Source organism: Arachis duranensis, chromosome 7 (genome assembly GCF_000817695.3).
Source record: "Arachis duranensis cultivar V14167 chromosome 7, aradu.V14167.gnm2.J7QH, whole genome shotgun sequence".
Taxonomy (NCBI): Eukaryota; Viridiplantae; Streptophyta; class Magnoliopsida; order Fabales; family Fabaceae; genus Arachis; species Arachis duranensis.
In genome coordinates, this window is record NC_029778.3 from 59555155 (window position 1) to 59562392 (window position 7238).

General features: G+C 36.5%; 1 non-coding gene across 1 annotated transcript; it reads left to right on the top strand.

Annotated features, from left to right (window-relative positions):
* Positions 1 to 2380: 2380 nt before the first annotated feature.
* LOC127740844 (small nucleolar RNA R71) lies at positions 2381 to 2488 on the top strand. The gene has a single exon (XR_008001700.1). It is a non-coding gene; the product is annotated as a small nucleolar RNA R71 (small nucleolar RNA).
* Positions 2489 to 7238: the final 4750 nt, after the last annotated feature.

The following is a 7238-nucleotide window of genomic DNA, read 5'->3' on the forward strand; positions in this document are numbered from 1 at the left end:
TTTGTGGGGAAGAGTGGATGGATGTGAGTGGTGAAGAGGTGATGGGGAAGAAAGATTGAGGTGATTGGTGAAGGGTGTTTGGGGAAGAGTGTTATTGGATTGTGTGAAGAGGAGAGAAGGTGAGTTGAGGTAGGTGGGGATCCTGTGGGGTCTACAGATCCTGAGGTGATCCTGTGGGTTCCACAGATCCTGAGGTGTCAATGATGAATCATCCCTGCACCAATTAGGCGTGTAAAACGCCCTCTGCCTGCAATCCTGGCATTTAACGCCAGACTGAAGCTTGTTTCTGGCGTTAAACGCCCAAATGTAGCATGTTTCTGCCGTTTAACGCCAGCTCGATGCTTGTTGTTGGCGTTAAACGCCAGCTTTCCTCAAGGTGCAATCATGGCGTTTAAACGCCAGATTGCTGCTTGTTTCTAGTGTTCAACGCCAGATTCATGCTCTGTTCTGGTGTTGAACACCAGCCAGATGCTCCTTACTGGCGTTTAAACGCTAGTAAGCTCTTCTTCCAGGGTGTGTTGTTTCTTCTGCTGATTTTGATTCTGTTTTTAATTTTAGTAATTGTTTTGTGACTCCACATGATCATGAACCTAATAAAACATAAAAGAACAATAAAAATAAAAATTGGGTTGCCTCCCAATAAGCACTTCTTTAATGTCAATAGCTTGACAGTGAGCTCTCATGGAGCTCACAGATGTTCAGAGTATTGTTGGGACCTCCCAACACCAAACTTAGAGTTTGAATGTGGGGTTTCAACACCAGACTTAGAGTTTGGTTGTGGCCTCCCAACACCAAACTTAGAGTTTGATTGTGGGGGCTTTGTTTGACTCTGTATTAAGAGAAGCTTTTCATGCTTCCTCTCCATGGTTATAGAGGAAGATCCTTGAGCATTAAACACAAGGTAGTCCCCATTCAATTGAAGGACTAGCTCTCCTCTGTCAACATCAATCACAGCTCCTACTGTGGCTAGGAAGGGTCTTCCAAGGATGATGGATTCATTCTTATCCTTCCCAGTGTCTAGGATTATGAAATCAACAGGGATGTAAAGACCTTTAACCTTCACTAACACGTCCTCTACCAATCCATAACCTTGTTTTATTGACTTATCTGCCATCTCTAATGAGAATGTGGCAGCCTGTACCTTAAAGATCCCCAGTTTCTCCATTACAGAGAGTGACATAAGATTTATACCTGACCTCAGGTCACACAGAGCCTTCTCAAAGGTCATGGTGCCTATGGTACAGGGTATTAAGAATTTATCAGGATCTTGTTTCTTTTGAGGTAGAGTTTGCTGAACCCATGTATCTAGTTCACTAATGAGCAGGGGAGGTTCACCTTCCCAAGTCTCATTACCAAACAACTTGGCATTCAGCTTCATGATGGCTCCTAGATATTGAGTAACTTGCTCTTCAGTTACATCTTCATCCTCTTCAGAGGAAGAATAGTTCTTAGAGCTCATGAATGGCAAAAGGAGGTTCAATGGAATCTCTATGGTCTTTATATGAGCCTCAAAATTCTTTAGGTCCTCAATAGGGAACTCCGTCTTGTCTGGGAGACATCCCATGAGGTCTTCCTCATTAGGATTCACGTCCTCCCCTTCCTCTCTAGGTTTGGCCATTTTGATTATGTCAATGGCCTTGCACTCTCTTTTTGGATTCTCTTTAGTATTGCTTGGGAGAGTACTATGAGGAGTTTCAGTAATTTTCTTACTCAGCTGGCCCACTTGTGCTTCCAGATTTCTGATGGATGACCTTATTTCACTCATGAAACTTATAGTGGCTTTAGACAGATCAGAGACTATGTTTGCTAAGCTAGAGGAGCTCTGCTCAGAATACTCTGTCTGTTGCTAAGATGATGATGGAAAAGGCTTGTTATTGCTAAGCCTATTTCTTCCACCATTATTAAAGCCTTGTTGGGGCTTTTGTTGATCCTTCCATGAGAAGTTTGGATGATTTCTCCATGAAGAATTATAGGTGTTCTCATAGGGTTCACCCATGTAATTTACCTCTGCCATTGTAGGGTTCTCAGGATCATAAGCTTCTTCTTCAGAAGATGCCTCTTTAGTATTGTTGGACACATTTTGCCATCCATTCAGACTTTGAGAAATCATGTTGACTTGCTGAGTCAACATTTTGTTCTGAGCCAATATGGCATTCAGAGCATCAATTTCAAGAACTCTCTTACTCTGAGGCGTCAAATTACTCACAGAATTCCTCTCATAAGTGTACATTAATTGGTTATTTGCAACCATGTCAATGAGTTCTTGAGCTTCTGCAGGCATTTTCTTTAGGTGAATGGATCCACCGGCAGAATGGTCCAGTGACATCTTGGAGAACTCAGATAGACCATAATAGAATATATCTAAAATGGTCCACTCTGAAAGCATGTCAGAAGGACACCTTTTGGTCATCTGCTTGTATCTTTCCCAAGCTTCATAGAGGGATTCACCATCTTTTTGTTTGAAGGTCTGAACATCCACTCTAAGCTTGCTCAGCTTTTGAGGAGGAAAGAACTTAGCCAAGAAGGCCGTGACCAGCTTATCCCTAGAGTCCAGGCTATCTTTAGGTTGTGAGTCCAACCATGTTCTAGCTCTGTCTCTTATAGCAAAAGGGAAAAGCATGAGCCTGTAGACTTCAGGATCTACTCCATTAGTCTTAACAGTCTCACAGATCTGCAAGAACTCAGTTAAAAACTGATAGGGATCTTCTGTTGGAAGTCCATGAAACTTGTAGTTCTGTTGCATTAGAGCAACTAGTTGAGGTTTCAACTCAAAATTGTTTGCTCCAATGGCAGGGATTGAGATGCTTCTTCCATCAAATTTGGAAGTAGCTGTAGTATAGTCATCAAGCATCCTCCTTGTGCCTCCACCATTATTATTGGGTTCGGCCATGTCTCTCTCTTTTTCGAGATTCTCTGTAAGGTTTTCTCTGGATTGTTGTGCTTTAGCTTCTCTTAGCTTCTTCTTCAGAGTCTTTCAGGTTCAGGATCTGCTTCAACAAGAATGTCCTTGTCCTTGCTCCTGTTCATATGAAAAAGAAGAGAATAGAAAAGAAAAAGGAATCCTCTATGTTACAGTATATAGATTCCTTTATGTGAGTAGAAGAAGAAGAATAGAAGAATGAGAAGAGAGAAATTCGAACACAGAGGAGAAGAGAGGGTTCGAATTTTTAGAAGAAGAGAAGAGTGTTAGTAAATAAATAAATAAATAGAATGAGGTGAGAGAGAGGAGTTTTCGAAAATTGTTTTTGAAAAATGGTTAGTGATTTTCAAAAATTAAAAGAATAATTAAAATTAAAATTTGAAACAATTAGTTAATTGAAAGAATTTTGAAAAAGAGGGAGATGATTTTCAAAAATTAGAGAGAGAAAAGTAGTTAGGTGGTTTTGAAAAAGATAAGAAATAGTCAAACAAAAAGTCAATTAGTTAGTTGAAAAAGATTTGAAAATCAATTTTGAAAAGATAAGAAGTTAGAAAAGATTTTTGAAATTGATTTTGAAAACAAGATATGATTGAAAAGATATGATTGAAATTTATTTTGAAAAATATTTGATTTTTAAAATTAAAATTGATTACTTGACTAAAAAGAAACTAAAAGATATGATTCTAGAATTTAAAGATTGAACCTTTCTTAATAAGAAAGTAACAAACTTCAAATTTTTGAATTAATCACATTAATTGTTAGTAAAGTTTTTGAAAATTATGAAATAAAATTAAGAAAAAGATTTTAAAAATCAAAATTTTTTTAAAAAATATTTTCGAAAATATAAAGAAAAATGAAAAAGATTTGATTTTTGAAAAAAAATTTGAAAAGATAAGATTTTTAAAATTGAAATATTGACTTGACTAACAAGAAACAACTAATTTTAAAAATTTTTGACTAAGTCAACCCAAAGATTTCAAAAATTATGAGTAAAACAAGGAAAATATATTTTTTTGATTTTTTTTAATTTTTAATGATGAGAGAGAAAAACACAAAAATGACTCACAACATGAAAGTTATGAATCAAAACACATGATGCATGCAAGAACACTATGAATGTCAAGATGAACACTAAGAACACTTTAAAAATCAAGATGAACATTAAGACTTATTTTTGAAAAATTTTCAAGAAAAGAAAAACATGCAAGACACCAAACTTAGAAATTTTTAATGTTTGGACACTATGAATGCAAAAATGCATATGAAAAACAACAAAAAACACAAAACAAGAAAATATAAAGATCAAACAAGAAGACTTATCAAGAACAACTTGAAGATCATGAAGAACACCATGCATGAGTTTTTTGAAACAATGCACAAATTTTTAAAACATGCAATTGACACCAAACTTAAAATTTGACACTAGACTCAAACAAGAAACACAATATTTTTTATTTTTATGATTTTAAAATTTTTTTGTATTTTTGGATTTTTCGAAAATTATTTTTAGAAAAATGAAAAAGAAGAAAAAAATTTTTTGAAAGATTTTTTGAAAACTTTTTGAAAAGAAAATTACCTAATTTGAGCAACAAGATGAACCGTCAGTTGTCCAAACTCGAACAATCCCCGGCAACGGCGCCAAAAACTTGATAGGCAAAATTGTGATATACCATTTTCATAACTTGAAGAATTCTTAGCAATGGCTCCAAAAACTTGGTGCACACTACTATGGTTCACTCATATTCTTTACAACTTCGCACAACTAACCAGCAAATGCACTGGGTCGTCCAAGTAATAAACCTTACGTAAGTAAGGGTCGATCCCACGGAGATTGTTGGTATGAAGCAAGCTATGGTCATCTTGTAAATCTCAGTTAGGCTGATTCAAATGATTATAATGGTTTTTGAAAATAATAATAAATAAAGCATAAAATAAAGATAGAGATACTTATGTAAATCATTGGTAGGAATTTCAGATAAGTGTATGGAGATGCTGTGTTCCTTCTAAATCTCTGCTTTCCTACTGCTTTCATCCAATCCTTCTTACTCCTTTCCATGGCAAGTTGTATGTAGGGCATCACCATTGTCAATGGCTACTTCCCATCCTCTCAGTGGAAATGGTCCAAATGCTCTTGTCACAGCACGGCTAATCATCTGTCGATTCTCGATCATATCAGAATAGAATCCACTGATTCTTTTACGTCTGTCACTACGCCCAACAATCGCGAGTTTGAAACTCGTCACAGTCATTCAATCTCTGAATCCTACTCAGAATACCACAGATAAGGTTTAGACTTTCCAGATTCTTAAGAATGGCCGCCAAAGGGTTCTAGCTTATACCACGAAGATTCTGATTAAGGAATCCAAGAGACACTCGCTTGTTCTAAGGTAGAACGGATGTGGTTGTCAGTCACGCGTTCATAGGGATGGATGATGATGAGTGTCACGGATCATCACATCCATCATGTTGAAGTGCAACGAATATCTTAGAATAAGAATAAGCTGGATTGAATAGAAAATAGTAGTACTTTGCATTAAAACTCGAGGTACAGCAGAGCTCCACACCTTAATCTATGGTGTGTAGAAACTCCACCGTTGAAAATACATAAGTGATGATGGTCTAGGCATGGCCGAATGGCCAGCCCCCAAATGTGATCAAAGATGTAAAATCCCAGATGAGACCAAGATGTCTAATACAATAGTAAAATGTCATATTTATACTGACTAGTTACTAGGGTTTACAGAAATAAGTCTAAATGCAGAAATCCACTTTCGGGGCCCACTTTGGTGTGTGCTTGGGCTGAGCTTGAGCTTTACACGTGCAGAGGCTTCTCTTGGAGTTAAACGCCAAGTTGTAACGTGTTTTTAGCGTTTAACTCTGGTTTGTGATGTGTTTCTGGCGTTTTACTCCAGAATGCAGCATGGAATTGGCATTGAACGCTAGTTTGTATCGTCTAAAATCGAACAAAGTATGGACTATTATATATTGCTGAAAATCTCTGAATGTCTTATTTCCAACGCCGTTAAGAGCGCGCCATTTGAAGTTCTGTAGCTCCAGAAAATCCATTTCGAGTGCAGGGAGGTCAGAATCCAACAACATCAGCAATCCTTTTTCAGCCTGAATCATATTTTTGTTCAGGTCCCTCAATTTCAGCCAGAAAATACCTGAAATCACAGAAAAACACACAAGCTCATAGTAAAGCCCAGAAATGTGAATTTTGCATAAAAACTAATGAAAACATCCCTAAAAATAACTAGATCCTACTATAAACTACCTAAAAATAATGCCAAAAAGCGTATAAATTATCCGCTCATCACAGGTCTTGTGCAAGTCTAAACATACATCAAACTTCCAAATTATAGATGCATATGGAATTCCTTTCATCTGTTTCCATTCCAAATTATTCTTTGGACATTGCATGAGACTAAACTTGTCTCCTTTTTGAATTGGAACGGGTGATGCTGAGCATTGTGCCATTCTGAATCTCTCTAATACTTTATTAATATATGATTTCTGAGACAATCCTAATAATCCTTGTGATCTATCTCGGAGTATTTCTATTCCAATCACATAACTTACCTCACCCATATCTTTCATTTCAAAGTTATTAGAGAGATATTTCTTAGTCTCGCTTAATAGACCAAGATCATTAAATGCAAGCAAAATATCATCAACATATAGAACTAAAATAATGAATTTACTCCCACTGACCTTCAAGTATATACACCGATCAACGTTATTTTCCTTAAATGCAAAAGACAGGATGGTATCATTAAATTTGATAAACCATTGGTGGGATGCTTGTTTAAGTTCATATAGTGATTTCTTAAGTTTACACACCATTTGTTCTTTCCCTTCAACCAAAAATCCTGTTGGTTGATCCATGTAAACATCTTCCTCTAAATCCCCATTAAGAAAGGCAGTTTTTACATCCATTTGATGTAACTCTAAGTCATAATGAGCCACTAAAGTCGAGATAATCCTTAAAGAGTCTTTTTTAGAAACTGGTGAGAAAGTCTCTTTGTAATCAACGCCATCTTTTTTAGTAAAATCTTTGGCAACAAGACGAGCCTTGTAACGTTCAAGGTTGCATGAGAATCATGCTAAGTCTTAAAGACCCATTTACACCCAATTCTCTTGCATCCTTTAGGTAATTCCACAAGGTCCCATACTTTATTTTGTTCCATTGATTTAAGTTCATCTTTCATGGCCTCTAACCATTTATCAGCATTATCACCATTAATGGCTTGTGAGAAAGAAACTGGATCATTAGCAACACTCAAGTTATTTTCTGACTCTTGTAAATACGCCACATAAT